Genomic DNA, 15289 nt, shown 5'->3' on the forward strand with positions numbered 1-15289 from the left:
ACTAATTATTTATCATTTTAATTAGAGACGGTGGCACGACAGCATCTGGTTGGCGGAGCAGGCTGCGGATTAAGTGCATTAATCAGTGTTAATGAGCGAATAAGACACCTCTGATCCATCTCTTTTTTAATAAAGCTACATAAAGGACAGCTGAAAAAACAAACCGCAATTTTTATGCATTAGCAATGGGCTAATGAAGACTGTGAATTCATAATGCGGTTTTGCAGCTAAAGAATCGGTAAATAAATCAAGTCGATTCAATTATGCGCTGTTTTTTTCGTGTATCCTTTGACATCTCCATGAAATCCATAAGAGGAAATGAATGTTGTTTATCCTTTTTACTGTACGTTGCAACTTCTCACAATGAATCATATTTAAGTATAAATAAATAAACACAAAAATCCAAATAAAAATTGGAAAGTTGCTATACTGAAGGAGGAATACTTCTTACTTTGTAAGTTTTATGTTCTCAGTCTCTCTTTGTCTCACAATGTGTGTTATAATAAATTATCATTTGTCTTCAAATATATCTAGTGGTTTTGGTGCTTAGCACTGTCGCCTCTCACCTCCAGGGTCTGGGTTTGAGACCAGGGTGTACCCCGACTCATGCCCTAAGTCCCCTGGGATAGACTGCAGGCCCCCAGCGACCCTGTAGACATGAGGATATAAATGATACATGAGTGAATGAGAATATCCTGTTCCATCACGCTCACTATTTAAATGCTAATACTGGATTTACCTTTTAATTATGATGTCTGTCTGTGGGACCAACCTGGCTACGAGCTCAAAAACCTGTCCTAATGAAGATGCTATGCAAATATGTCCAATTGGTCTCCAATGTGTAAGGAACAATACTTGCGAAGCGACGTGAACAGATTGTGAGAATGTGAAAAAACAGGAGGTCCGGTGTATCATGCATCCCATCATGCCCTCTGTCTCCACAGCAACAGTCTGCGTAAGTGTTCAGATGTTGACTGAAGGCAACTAGGGCAATTTATTTGGTGTGGGATTTAAAAGATCAGACTTTTGTGCCATACATTTGTAATCCTGCATGTCTGAAAGCTTTGGGTAAACAGGCTGATTGGAGAGGGAAAAAAACAGCATGAATATTTTAGCCCAGAGACAAGACTATTAAGAAACATGACACAATGAAGAGACACCCCGCACAGCAAACAAAATAAAGGACAGGACGAAGAGATCAATTGATTTTAAAATAATTGAGGTTGTGGCAGTAAACATCGTTCCCAATTAGGAACTAAAGGAATTCTTTGCCTAAGACTAAGAGGGGAAAAAATAATGAATTTCTCAGCAATACAATGACCTGCACCGTTTTTATTTAAGTGAATAGCAACTGCGATGACAGGAGTTAAGAATACTCTTAAACTAGGAATGGTCAAATGAGCAGTATGCGTTGATAAACCTGTCCAGTGTGCACAAAGCTCATTTCCAGCCCTCGAATAGTGAGTGACAGAAATCCACTGGAGCCATCAATATGTGTGAATGTTTCAGCCAAGCACTCAGAGAGGGGTTCATTCAGCTGCCAGCGACTCCTAACTCTTACAAGCTCCCGTGGAGGACGGATTTCAGTGGGAGCGACGTTATCGGAATGGACATTTCAGGCACGGAGGACAAAGCGTCTCAGCAAACCTGGTACTTACCTAATGCATGGGTGGGTGTTGGTGAAATCACTGAGATGTTTGATGTTTTGACTAAAATGATCACACCACTACCAAACAGCTTGTATAAAAATATCAAAAATGGTAATAATTTGTTCATTGTCCAAAATAAATTACAACTTAGCTGATTTGATGAATCGTTGAAGATCCAACAGCAATACATTTGGCACAATTCAAATCCTTGATTTGTGTGTGCTTGAACAGGAGGTGCTGTGATTTGTAACACAAGTTAAGAAATTGTCTCCGTTTCCAACTATCCGTCTAGTAACCTCTGTAGTCCGACTAGGGACCGTGAAGACCAATGGTGACCATTGTATTTATTCACATATTTACACGGCACTTGTCTTGTCTTAACACATGTCTTTGCACTGTGGGAGTATACCGGAGCTCCCGGAGGAAACCCATCAAGCACCAGACATGGCCACAGAGCCCGAGGTGGGAATCGAAACCCGGACCCTGGAGGTGCAAGGCGAGAAGGTGTTAACCACTAAGCCAACTTGCTGGTGGCTCATGATTATGGGCACTCAAGGCTCACCCATGCCTGAGGGGCCCAAAGGCTAGCCAGTCTTATCTAATACTACAGAAAAGCACAAATCACCAAAAAAAGACAACCAGAGCACCCAGTGGACCACAGCCTGCCACACACAGGGCCCAGCAGGCACAAAACCCAAGTCCAATCCAATCGAGCACCCATGGGATGCACTAAACAAACACGCCCCCACCTTACAACCCACAGCACCCAAAGGATCCCCTGCCAACATTCTGGTGCCAGACCCCACAGCACATCCCCAAGAGATGCTGCAGAGCTACAGTACACTCTGAGGAGCCAAAGTCATCCCAGTGACGCAGGGGAACCCAAAACCTAGCTGGTCTTAATATTATGATTGATCTGGGTAAATATAAAATGAATAAATGAAAGAAAATCTAAAGAAATCTAACCGAAAGTAAATTCTCACTGAAAGCATTTCCAAAATATTTGAGCTCATCTGTATTCAACAGTAAAAGCAGATCTTGTATCGACCTCACATCGGAATACTTCAGTTTAACTCGTGTTTATGACAATGCTTTAGATTTCATTTTTATTGACTTGCTTGCTTTACATCACTCGTGCTGCGTGTTTATTGGGAGTCCGTTCGAAGAAACTAAAGTGTGCAATGCTGCAGGATAAAATTGACTCTTGTAATGAACTACAGACTGGCACTTTTCATGACATATTCATTACATTCTATAACATCTATATTAATATATTTGATTGCTGTAAATCTGTAAATTAAAGGCAGTAATACAATAATGGGATCATATTGCTGTTTGTGAAGCAAATGTAAAAATGAAAATCCAGCACCTAGCAAACCTCCATGTTTTTTTGGTCCCATATTTTTGTTATCTATTTAGCTCAGATGCCCCAGTGTGTGTTAATGCTCAAGCTTAAATACCCCTCACTCCTTTTACGTACTGTATACAGTGTCCGTGTCTATGTAAATGAGCGACTGCTAAGCCACACCGCTTATCTTCTTATCTTCGAGCTCTTCTTATATGATGTCACAATGGAGTTGGGGGGGAGTTACCAGTCCAGGGCAGGGCACACACTCTCACACACTATGGACAATTTATGAACGCCAATTAGCCTAATTGGTATGTCTTTGGACTGTGGGAGGAAACTGAAGAACCCGCAGGGAACCCACCAATAGGATGAATATGCAACGCATGTACCATACAATAGACCCGAGGCAGGAATCGAACCCTCAACTCTGGAGGTGCCGGAGTATAGTGCTAATGATATCAAACTCATAAGGTATAGACAATTGTTTTACAATATACATAGAATTATGCGTATTCCGTGGTAATATATGGGTCACACCATGGACCAGCTCCAAGCTGCGTTTCTAAGTGAAAACTCAGTTCTGCAGTATGTACGGTAAATCAGCCCAAAGAACTCGATTCTATCCAATTAAAGCAGCAAAGATATATAATCACAGAATTTGTTCAATCTAATAGTCCGTAATTAGCTCATGAGAGGATTGAGTATTAGTAAGTTTACACTTCATTGTTTTACAAACATGCAAACATGAAAAAAATGTGTTAATTTGGTGTGTAATTGGCTGGCTTGGTTGGAAATTAAATCACTACACAGAACAAAGACAAGTGATGGACCCACCCAAAGCTCCCTGACATTCCACAACTGACTGATAAGGCACAGATCTACACATGTTCTCTCTGTTCAATCCTCTCAACACCGAGAGCTATTAATCGACCCAAAACAAACATCTGGTATCTGGAACCATATCTCTAAAGTTTCGTAACTAATTATGGTGTTATTAGTTTCCTGCGGAGATGAGTGCATAGCTGTCAGAACAACACTGTCAGAGATTTATATGTCAAACAAATCCCAATGTGTTTGCCAAGTAAACAGAATACATCACATCCCCCGGGGTAAACAGCAAAGTAAATGTCAAGGATATAGACCACGTGACGGAGTAGGATGCTCGTAAGCAGGATAAACTGTATATTAAAAAAGATCCATGTGCTCATAATATGCTAGTTATGAGACTTATGGTTTTTTGTTTCCTGTTTGGTTATCTGCAGGCCCCTTATACTGAACCCCACACTAAAGCAGTAGTTAATTCATGGTGTCACTTAACGTTCTGCGTCCCATGCCCACTTTGCACTGTGCACTGTTATCACTGTCGTGCATTAGCACATTTTATTATGTCTCCTTGAAAAATATTTAATGAATTATTATTTTATAGAACCTATAAGGGCACAGGAAATAATGCAAAACAAGCTGAATGTAAATAAGATATTCTATATGGAAGAAATTACTTTTTTTTTTTTTTTTTTTACTTGGATAAGGAACAGCAAGGAATAAAAAAATAACCCTTCAGGAGTAGCATTAATTATACATGGGCTGTACTCAAAGTAATGCAAAAGTGGGCATAACTTTTTTTAATAACTGACAAATTGCCCATGTTGGTAAAGTCACTACGTACATTTACATTTTAGCGTTTGGCAGACACCCGTATCCATAGCAACTTACTGTACATTTTCATCTTATTATACTGTACATCTGAGCAGTTGAGGGGTTAAGGGCCTTGCTGAAGGGCCCAACAGGGGCGACTCGGTGGCTGTGCGGTTTTAACCTGGAACCTTTCGGACTGTAGTCCAATGCCTTAACTTCTGATCCCACTACTCAACAGTCTCCATCTCAAGCCATGCATTTACATTGTTCCTATTGTTTCCTCTTTGTTAAAGTAATTCCTTCTTTATACAAAAGGTGCTACTCAGCATAGTCTCCATCATGAACAATGCATCCACTCTGGAATCCTGTTTGAAAATCCTGTTTGTCGCAGTTGACGGTCTCCTTATGCATTTGTCTTCCCTGTAAACATTCACACAGTCGGAGACCATGGTGGCCAGGAAAACCTCATGTGTTCATTTTAACTTAGAGATACAGTATTTTATCGATTTCATTAGCTGGCTATAACTCAGCAGGAATTTTTTTAGCTGTTAAAATGTTACAATGATGCAAAGTTGGGATTTGAAAGTTAAAATTTCATTGATGAAATGACATTGGATTTAGTGCCAACACCATATTATCGTACAATAATTTGGGAGTTAAATTACATTTTTCTTCAATTCTACTCTGCTCAATATGCAGTGTAGCAGAACTTGTCTTTATGTTGCTTTTTTTCTCTTCTTTATACTGCAATTTCCTAGTTTGCTTCTTACGTTGTTTTGTGTTGTCAATCTTAAATTTCCATTCCTGTAGTGTGTACTCAGCTTGTAGTTTGTACCTGCCTGCTTGTTTTTTGACCCCTGCTATGTATCACAACAAAACGCTCCAGTTTACTGTAATTAAACGTAATCATACGCCAATTATCTACACGTGAATCATATCATCTTCCAACGCTGCTCAAACGCAAGAACCCATCCATAAATCAATCCATCCATCCATCCATCTATCCATCCGTCCATCCACTGTGTTCATTTTCAATAACATCAAATGCTTCTGCCATTTCCTCACTTAATAATAATAAAAACAAAAAGACCTATTTGGGATATTACTTCATGCTGGCTACGTTATTAAACCGAATGCATGAAATCAATTCCCGTCCTCTTTATATCAAGGAAAATACAGCAATGTTTGACTCAAAAAGAACATGCATTGTTATCCTCAGTTCCTCTTTCAGAGGTTTAATAACCCAGGCGTATTCTGTTCACTTCAAGGTGGATACAGCATACGGGTAAATTAATTTTTATGACACAAAGTGGCAGTGAAACGTAATCGTATTGGTGCTACAATTTCCTATTAAGTCTATTCATTTACGTTTATTTATTTGGCAGACTTCCAGTTCACGTTCCAATCGCACCCTTGAGCGGTTCAAGGTTATAGGTTTTACTCGAGGACTTAAATCCTGGGATTTAAATCCGCAAAGCACAATAACCAAGAGTGCACATTGAAACAATGACACGCATGGAAATCCCTCTAAGGTATTATAAAATGTACATGGAACAGATCATATTAGATCAGGTAAAGCTTCAACGTGAAAGCGGGTTTCGAGACAGATAAGATGGACAGCACCATATGCCAGAAAATAAAGCTGATTGCAAACAACTGACGTGAACCCAAATGCCGATTAGAGCTTTTATATAGTGAAGCTCAATCGAAAGAGCGATGTTGAATTCTAAAAGCCGAAAACTGCCATTTTTATCTTGATTTAATCTCAAGAGCCACTGTGTTTGAGCCTTTTCTTTAGTCCAAAAAAAAAAAGAAAAATCTTCAGATCTCCAAGACCAGAGAAGTCAAAGGTCTGCAGAACCTCTGCAGGTGCTCTTCTGAGTCAATGACGAGCTTTGAGCTAAATTAATGATCATTTAAATTAATCAGGATCAGTATGATCTTATGATCACAAAACAAAATTATGTTTTGTTAAAATAAAAAAAGCCAGTTTTTGATTTATGTTGATATTTTGATTTAAACATTAAGTTAAAAATAATAACATACAGTATAAACACAAATAAAAAATATATAATATAGGTGTGTGTGTGTGTGTGTGTGTGCGCGTGTGTGTGTGTGTGTGTGTGTGTGTGTGTGCATCTTCTCCCTATGCTTGCTGGGTTTCTCCAGGTACTCTGGTTTCCTCCCACAAATTCCCTGTAGTGTGTGACTGTGTGTGTTTGTGCCCCGAGATGTGCTGGCACCCTGCCCAAGGTGTACCCCGCCATGTGTCCTGCGTCCCCTAGGTTAGGCTCCAGGCCCCCTGTGAGCCTACAGGGGATAAGCGCTATTGATGCTGGATTAGTGAATGTCTGGATTTTAAATAAAAATTCACAGTTTTAATAAGCAAGAAGTCAGATAATAAATTAGTTAAATTGAGTTGATGCATACTGTATACATCTAGTGACTACGCAGGAGTCCAACTAATTTTAGTTGAAGATTACTGTAGTTTTGCTTTTCTCACTCATCTTACAGGGTTCTGTAAAAATGCCATAAATATTCAAAGTGTTTAAAAACAGCAAAAAATATTCCCCTTGATGTGACTCAAGTAAAAATAATAAGGGTCATTTATTCCTGCTATTTGTTCTGATTTGCGCATTTAAGATAATGAAAAAATACTGGGTCTTTTTTTTCTTTTTTTTCATAGTGAACAACAGCACACTATAGCACTGTTTCCCAAAAGTGTGGGCCCTAGTGGGCCGTAAGGGTACTGCAGGTGGGTCACTCACTCACTCACTCACTCACTCACTTATTCACTTGTTGTCCATTGCTTTATCCTGTGTGTACGTCAGAGAACTTGGGAACTTTAATGGCTCAGACGACTAAGGTGCTAGGTTGTTGATTTGGAGATCTAAAAATCGAGGTTTGTGCCCTGCCTTTGGTGGGTTGCTACACTCATACTATTAAGCTACTGCATGCAGTGCTGTTACCAAACCAATGGAAAGTTGCGTCAGGAAAGGCATCCGGCATAAAACGTATGCCAAATTGTGTGCAGATCAGATGGTCCGTTGTGGCGACCCCTTGACAGGAGCAGACGAAAGAAAGTTTTTGGACTGTGTAAGGAAACCGGAGTACCCAGAGAAAACCCACCAAGCACAGGGAGAACATGCAAACTGCATGCACACAGACGATAGGTGGAAATCGAGCCCTCAACCCTGGCGACAGTGCTAACCACTAAGCCATCGTTCAGTTATAATAAATAAATGAATAAATGCATTTAATTTTTTTTTTTATTCCCATAAAAAATGCATATTTGCATTTAAAAAGTAACCAAAACCAATTAAAGTTAGCCATGGGATTTAAGCAATGTAATATTCTTTATTTATCTGCATCACTTGTGTTGGTCATTTGTGAGCTGTGATTTAAAAGTTTGGGTGGCCTGCTGAAAGTTCTCACGATTTGAATTGGATGTCAGCCTTCTCAAGTTTGGGAATGTCTGCTATATAGTATTTAATAAGCAAATATGACTTTTGGCTTTCAACGCTGAGTTTAACCTTCTATTCTCACCCTCGGTCTCCAATAAACTCTGGTTAAGAGAAGCGCCTGACCCGAGATCAGCCGAGACGTTTCATCAGAGTAACAGAAATAATTGAATGGACCAGGCTTTCTCTGTAATTTTGAGAAAGGTTAGTCTTTTAATGCGGCGCTTCAGGCCACTCTGACCACAGAATGGTGGGGTTGAGGAGGACTTTAGTGGGTGACCTGGTGAGAGTAGTAATAGCTCAGGCGGGGAGTGGGGCTCAGAAGGGCTTTCCCGTTGACACCGGGTGCCGTAGAGCGAATGCAGCACGCCTTAAATTAGTTCCCGCTTCAACATCAGTTTGAAGATGAAATGCAGCATATCCTGACAAGACAGGCTTTGTGAAAGTAAATAGAATAAAAACATAGAGGAGGAGGATGGTAAGGGTTGGAGAATAAAATCTGCATGCATGTCTTCTCTTGTTGGATTGAACGATTGTTGTAATCCGACGGATTATGGTGTTGTTGCGTGGTACATTTTTTTCAAACATGCATTTACAATATGAGAGCATAATCTGGGTTTGAAATCAAATTCATGAACGATATGATAAGATAAGCATATTGGGGCTCGTTTATTACATGGGATACAAACTTTTGGGTTGGGTTTGTTTGGAAAAACACTCATTTCTGTGAGAGCACTGGCGTGTACTTTGACATAAAAGGAGACAGCGTTAATGTGAATTCTAATGGAAATTCTCCAAAAATTTCGAATAAATAACTTGAAGGAAAGCAGGCCATATTTTAAGATGAATTATATTAGCCATTTATAATATATACATACAGTATATATATAATGATGGGAAATGAACAGCCAGTGATGTCCAAAGTGGTGTCTTTGCAGTCTGAAGACATGCACGTTAGCTTAATTGGTGTTCCCAAATTGCCTGTAATGTGTGTGTGCCCTGTGATGGATTGGCACCCATCTAGGGTGTGCCCCGCCTCCTGGGATATGCTCTAGACCCCCAACGACCCTGTACACAGGATAAAGTGGTATAGACGATGAGTGAGTAAAAATAAAACAAATCAGTAACTTTAAACACTAGGCGATTTAAGACATAAAATAAACACGCAGTGTGAAAGAAGGTGTTGTCTCCAATCAGATATCTAAATCCTGGATTTGGATGGAATAAATGTTCCTTGTAAAGCTTGTTAATCTCATCTCAACGTTGTTAAAACAATATTACACCGCTCATCCTGTTTAAGGATGTTCTTTCTCATGTGGATTCCTGGTTCTGACCCATACTTGTGACTAAGCTGTTGAATAGGTCAGATCCTGCCTTAGCTCCTGCCTTGTTCCCTGGATAGGACATTGACCATAATTTGCACAGAATTTACCGCAGGCGCGTTTCTCACCTAAAAAATCCATATCCGCATGCATCCACATATCCATTACATCAATGCCATTAGGATGCCCATTAAACCCAGTGCACATTGTTTTACATTTTTTTGAACACACGTCTCTTCTATATCCTCCACGTCCTGACAGCTGCATAACCCTCCTAAAAAAGTGCCCTTTTTAAAACATGCAGCTTATAACGGAAGGTCAGTGATTTACCTTCTATTGTTAAATCCTTAGTAAACAGGGCTAAAACAAGGCTGGAGTGGCACTCGAAGCATGTACTCTACACCTGTCATCCCATTATTTCCCTCTCAGCGAAGCACGGGCTGTTCACTGTTCGCTTCCCATAATTCATTACACCAGCGAGGAACTGTCAAAGAACTCCAGCAGCCATTACGCCTCGAAGTCCTCTAACAAAGCTCCGATTTGTTAAATAAGACTGATATCAATTTAGGAGGAGAGCCGTCTTTCTGTGAACTCGGGAATTAAGTGGTGAATCCGGCGGTGTGGCCGGACCGAAGACTTTAATTGGGGCTGCAGAGACGGGTCTAATGTGCCGAGTGTGTGCAGGGAGATGAAACCACGGGAAGTGGCTTAGACGCAGGTTAATGAAAATGAAAAGTTCTGGATGTAAAACCGCGGAATGAGAGATTTTTTTTGGGGGGATTCTCTGGTTATTTTCAGGATGCTGCTTGTGCTGTAAATATTAAACATTATATGACAGGTTTTAATATTAGCTGTAATATGTGTTAATGGAAAATGCATTTAAATAAAATCTCTTGTTTTGTTATGTTTTATGCATTTTTCCCCTTTTCTTTAATATTCAGCCGCAGTCCTGCGGATGAAGCATCCTGCTGGGCAAATCCTCTAGATGGATAAAGCCCCTGGTTGAATGGATGTGGAAAGTTTAAATTGCCTTAAATAACAAGATGATAAAATAACTGTCATGGTTTTCATAAAAGCTCTGCTGTAACCATGCTATAATTAAGGAATAACACACTTCTGAGCAGGCTGTTATCACCTGAATTACTATTACTGCTTTAACCTCATGAGACCCAGACTCTACTATTGTGTACATTGCATTTTCTTCTCACTGTTTTTTTTTTAATTAGCAGCTGATTACTATGAACTTAAATCAATGTTTTCAAACAGGAGGAAGTTTGGCTGAACAATCCTGATGGAGAAATCACACAAGGCTATAGAGACAATGTAGCTGGGAGGATGTCCTGGCTGGGTTGAAGACCTCATGCCAGTTTAGACTCAAGAGATTAAAGTTTTTTTTTTTTTTTTTTTTTTTTTTTACATAAATATGACATAATTATATAAAGTACTGTATATAATAACATAACACATAACGACATACTGTATGCCTAATGTTCAGTGACTCGTTGCATAGAAAACTTCTGACCAATCAAATTCCAGAATTCAGCATCACTGTAAAATAATGAACAGTAAGAAAAAATACTGTAACTGTTACTATAACATCTCATATTTCTGTAAAAAAATATCTTTGCATAGGTACATGACATCATACGTTAAATTTGTTAACAAGACACTTATATTATTATTATTATTATTTATTTTTATTATATTTTTTATTATTATTATTATTATCATTTTATATTTAAAGATATAAAATGATAAATAGCTTTTTTTTACATTTAGAAAAAAAACAGATATATTTTTTCAAATATATATTTAATAATAAAATAAAATTCAAATATATATATATATATATATATATATATATATATATATATATAGTATATATATACACAGTGAAACCTCAGAGTAACATGGTTTGTGAGTGCTCTGCAAGACGAGCAAAGATTTAAAAAAAATTTTGACTTGAAAAACAACCAAGTCTTGGTTTACGAGTACCGAGTATCATGAATCACGCATGCGCTTCTTGTTTTGCCACCGAGCGTCACATGATCACAACTGAGCCAATGTTTTTTCTCTCTCTTGCACTGCAGAATTGTGGGTAATTGACTTCCCTGCTGGGTCTTAGTGCGCATCTCTCACTGGTATAATTAACATCCGTGCACGCATGAACTGTTTACTATAACACTGTGACAACGTGTGTGTGTGAAACATATTTTATTTTGTGTTTGTAAGCGTGTGTGTACAGTGCGCGTGTACTGTTTCCTATAACACACGTGTGCGCGTATACTGTATAAAGCAAAAGAAAGTCTCATTAGAGGGTAAAGTGCCATTTTCTCTCTCCCTCTCGGCATCAGCCTGTCGTTAGTCGTTTATGTGTGTGTGTGCACGCATAATTGGACACCGTACTCCTTTACACACACACACCAACACACACACACTTTCTCGCCTTTACAATCTTGCTTCCACCCCCTGCACCTCTCAGCTTCCCACACACATACAGACGCACAATCTCTGCCCTACACAGAAACTCTGCTCTGTCGCGATTCTTTTTAAAGGTAAAGTGTGCAGGTTCGTTGTTTTTTACTTTACAGCAATGATTACCTTAGTTTGCGCTCACTCGACTGTCATTAGCAAAGTTCCTTGCAAATTTTTCTGATAAAACAGTCTTCCTGTTAATGTCTGTGTGTGCATGTACATTACACACACACACACACACAGCGCCTGCACGCATAAACGGAAACACTCTAATCATCATTCACAGACCCCCAGGGCCGTACTCTGTATTTCTCTGTGAATTTGCAGATTTCCTCTCAAACCTTGTCGTTTCTATAGACAAAGCTATAATTGCTGGAGACTTTGATATTCATTTAGAAAATCCAGAAGACCCTCTGAGAATAGCATTTATGTCCATACTGGACTCACTAGGAGTAAATCAGTGTGTAGTAGGACCCACTCATAAAGCAGGTCACAATTTGGATTTAATAATGTATGCACAGCACCGCGCTACCGCTTTAAACGTACGTTCACATCAAATACCACACAGAGCTTTATCGATAATCTCCCAGAGTTATTAACTCTGATTGGATCGCCGTCTGACCCCAAAGAACTCGATCAGGCGAATATTTACTCAACTCTAAATAAAAAGAAAAAAAACTTTTTCGATAACAAAATTATAAACATAGGGCAAAAAATTCAGGCTTTGAAACCAGACAATTTAAGTGGTACAGATGATAAATTAATCACATCACATCAGAACCTAGAATACTTTACTCCCCTTGAAGCGAGAAAACTAATTTCACTCATTTCCTCTTCAAAATCGTCAACCTGTGAATTAGATCCTATACCGACACATTTTCTCAAGCAGATAGTTCCGGCAATAATAGAACCCGTGTTAAAAGTAATTAACTGTTCACTCAGCAGTGGGTATGTTCCCAGATCCTTTAAATTAGCAGTTATTAAACCACTTATCAAGAAACCTGACCTCGACCCCTGTCAGCTTTCCAATTACAGGCCGATATCAAACCTTCCCTTTATCTCTAAAATTCTGGAAAAGGTAGTATCACAGCAGATATGTTTATATCTACATAGAAATAGCATGAATGAACTGTATTAGTCAGGATTTAGGCCTCATCACAGTACAGGGACAGCTATGGTTAAAGTAGTAAATAACTTCCTTATTTACTAAGTAAAACTTCCTTAGTAAAGGTAGGTTCCTATTGGCCTCTGATCAGGGTTGTGTCACTATACTTGTGTTACTCGACCTCAGTGCAGCTTTTGACACTATTGATCATAATATTCTCCTTTACAGATTAAAAAATGTAGTAGGAAATAAGGGAATGGCCCTCTTGTGGCTCAGATCCTATTTGACTGATTGTTATCAGTTTGTAGATTAAGATGGTGACCATTCCTCATGTTCTCAAGTGGAGTTTGGTGTTCCACAGGGTTCAGTTTTAGGCCCACTGCTTTTTTCCTCTAAACAACATAATCTGTAAACATGGTATTGGTTTTTATTGTTATGCTGATGACACACAATTACTGTATATAGTTCAGCAAAACCAGACAAGAAAAACCAGTTTACTACAGTTGAACAATGTGTGCAGGACATAAGAGATTGGATGTTAATTAATTTCCTTCTGCTTAATCCTGATAAGACAGCAGTTCTAGTCATAAGACTGCATACAGCTAGAAGTAAGCTTTCTGATCACATTGTGACTTTAAATGGCCTTTCTGTTCCATCAAGTGCAACAGTAAAAGACCTCGGTGTGATTATAGATTCCAGCCTTTTATTCGAAGCTCATGTAGATAATATTACCAGAATAGCATTCTTTTACCTCAGAAATATTGCCAAGATAAGAAATATATTGTTACCAAATGATGCAGAAAAACCAGTTCATGCTTTTATCACCTCTAGGTTGGATTATTGTAATGCCTTACTGTCTGGTTGTTCAACAAGGTGCACAAACAAGCTTCAGTTAGTCCAGAATGCAGCAGCGAGAGTCCTCACTCGAACCAGAAGATACGAGCACATCACCCCTATCTTATCCATGTCATGCACACTCAGAATGCGACCGGCACTAGGACCCGGAAGTTAAGCGGTCGCAAACCAGGAAGTATAAAAGAGGTAAACAAACCATAGCACCTCGCTCAGTCATTGAGTTTCGCCGATGCCACGTCGGAATCCAACACCTAACTGTGAGTACTCACCTTTTTGGTTTCAATTCCTGATTGAGTGTGTATCTATAGGACGCGGGTTAGATTGTGTCTTTCCCTTGCTCCCCATTTGTGAGAGTCCTTAGACTAAAAGCGTGATTATCCTGCCTACTCGTGTTCCTCCGCGTTTGGGTTTACCATTCATGCTACAAAGGGCTAACCGCTAAAGCTACGTCTTCTGGTCACCTCAGGTTAGTTCTTGACAATCCACATTGCATTGGTTTCCTGTGAAATTTCGCATCGATTTTAAAATACTTCTATTAACGTATAAAGCATTAAATGGTCTTGTGCCGCAGGATCTGAGTGAACTGCTAGTGTCTTACAATCCGCCACGCCTACTTCGATCAAAGGATGCAGGCTGCTTGTCAGTACCACGTCTTATTAAAATTATAGCAGGGGGCAGCTTTTTCTTACAAAGCCCTAAAGTTATGAAATAGCCTTCCAAATTGTGTTCGGGACTCAGCCACAGTTTCAGTGTTTAAGTCTAGGCTAAAAACGTATTTATTTAGCCAAGCATTTTTGTCAATTGATTTGCCTTAGGTAAAGGAGCAGATCTGGGGGACTCATGAACGTAGAGTATTACGGTGAACTGGTATGTTTAGATGCTGAGGGCACAAAAAGCGATTGACATTTACAGAAGACTTCACGGCACAGTACAGTAAAGAGACTCTTAGCCTCCACAAAATATTTTTAACAAAGTCTGTACGTCTGATATGTACGATCCCAGCCTGATTTTTAAAACTCGACAGATAACAGACGCATCTGTCTGTGGGAACAGTACATACATCCTTCACAGCCACGTGCACAGGTAGGGCTCAAACTGGGCAAAGCACATGCTCTTTTTGTAATTACACTCGGAAGTGCCCTTTTTTGGGGGGGGAGTTTTTTTTTTTTTTATAAATCAATGCTATTGGTAACTCTTTATGTCTGTTTTTCTTTTAACAAATATTTAACCAATTAAAGGCAATACAAAAGTGCATCTCTTAGAACTGCTCAAACTGTCAGTCAAAATTCACAACTCCGCCCCTTGAGCGCCACAAACTTACGTTTCAGCACATCAGAGTCATAGAGCAGAAGCAGATGAACGTCTTCGTCTTGTAACGGTAAAATATCTTGTTGTTTGAATAAGTGCAATGTTGTCTTTATGAAATAAACACTAGTATG

Source organism: Clarias gariepinus, chromosome 21 (assembly GCF_024256425.1).
Source record: "Clarias gariepinus isolate MV-2021 ecotype Netherlands chromosome 21, CGAR_prim_01v2, whole genome shotgun sequence".
Lineage (NCBI taxonomy): Eukaryota > Metazoa > Chordata > Actinopteri > Siluriformes > Clariidae > Clarias > Clarias gariepinus.